Source organism: Phalaenopsis equestris, unplaced genomic scaffold, assembly GCF_001263595.1.
Source record: "Phalaenopsis equestris unplaced genomic scaffold, ASM126359v1 Scaffold215574, whole genome shotgun sequence".
NCBI classification, from domain to species: Eukaryota; Viridiplantae; Streptophyta; class Magnoliopsida; order Asparagales; family Orchidaceae; genus Phalaenopsis; species Phalaenopsis equestris.
The window spans coordinates 3,505-4,800 of NW_018234267.1; positions in this window are offsets into that span (position 1 = coordinate 3,505).

Consider the following 1,296-nt stretch of genomic DNA (forward strand, 5'->3'; position numbering starts at 1 on the left):
AGAGCAAAACAACCTTCAACAAATGACCAATGGCTAGAGCACCAACATTATGTGCCAATAAAGCCACTACCGCGCACAAAACCTAGAAGACATTATGTCTCTGAAGACAGCTCCTAATCATGAGCCTCCTTTTAATTATTTTTATCAAAGGGCCTAAGCTCAAGTGGTATAATGCTGGAATTCTAATCTACAATTCTCAGGCATCAATCTCAGTGGATGCAGGCATGATGAATTTATTTAGAATTACATAGATTTAATATATCACTCATCTTATAAATGAATTGGCTTCGGGCCTACTTAATGAAGATACGAGAAATATTTCCATCCTTTTGGGAAAAAAAGGGTTTCTAATCATAAGCCCATTTCATTGTTTTAGGTGATGGTTCTCATCAAATTTAAAGTCACCATAGTTTGAAAATGCTAGTGAGATGTTAGACATATCGTAGCCTGCCTAGTACATTCTCCATTATAAGTTTTAAAATAAAACAACAAACCTTTGGAAAATAACTAAGCCTAGAACAATACAAGCTGCACAACAACTGCGTAAAATTTGAATACACACATGCATGCAACTGCATGAGTGTGTGCATGCACACAAGCACAGCATTCATGCATGAATACTTCCTCATAAAAATATGCCAAAAAATTTCTTTATAAGCGAGTATCAAGGAAATGCCAGAAGTTAATTAAAGCATTTGGAACTCCAGAGCACCTGCATTGCTAATAGCTAATATGTACCATGATAAACTAATGAAGAGAAATACCAAAAGGGTGGAAGAGAGGAAAGTTCATTTGGTAATTTAAAAGTCTTATTTCATTCAACATTTTGTAAGTGGAGCTAATATTTATGAAGCCATACTTATTTTTGCTGAATCCATCCCAAATAATCCATTATAAGACTCAAATGTTTGATTAAGCAGTGAATTTGTCGTAAGTCTACATACAGTGAAAGTGTAATATCCTTATTTTGTAGGTTAGAGAAAAGTAATGTGATTTAATTGTTTGATTTTGAGATATTTTAATATAATTATTGTAGCAAATTTATTGGAGGTTTTGTCCATAAATATGACTGCCAAATCCCTAATATGTACCATGATAAACTAATGAAGAGAAATACCAAAAGGGTGGAAGTTAGGAAAGTTCATTTGGTAATTTAAGTCTTATTTCATTCAACATTTTGTAAGTGGAGCTAATATTTATGAAGCCATACTTATTTTTGCTGAATCCATCCCAAATAATCCATTATAAGACTCAAATGTTTGATTAAGCAGTGAATTTGTCGTAAATCTACATCCA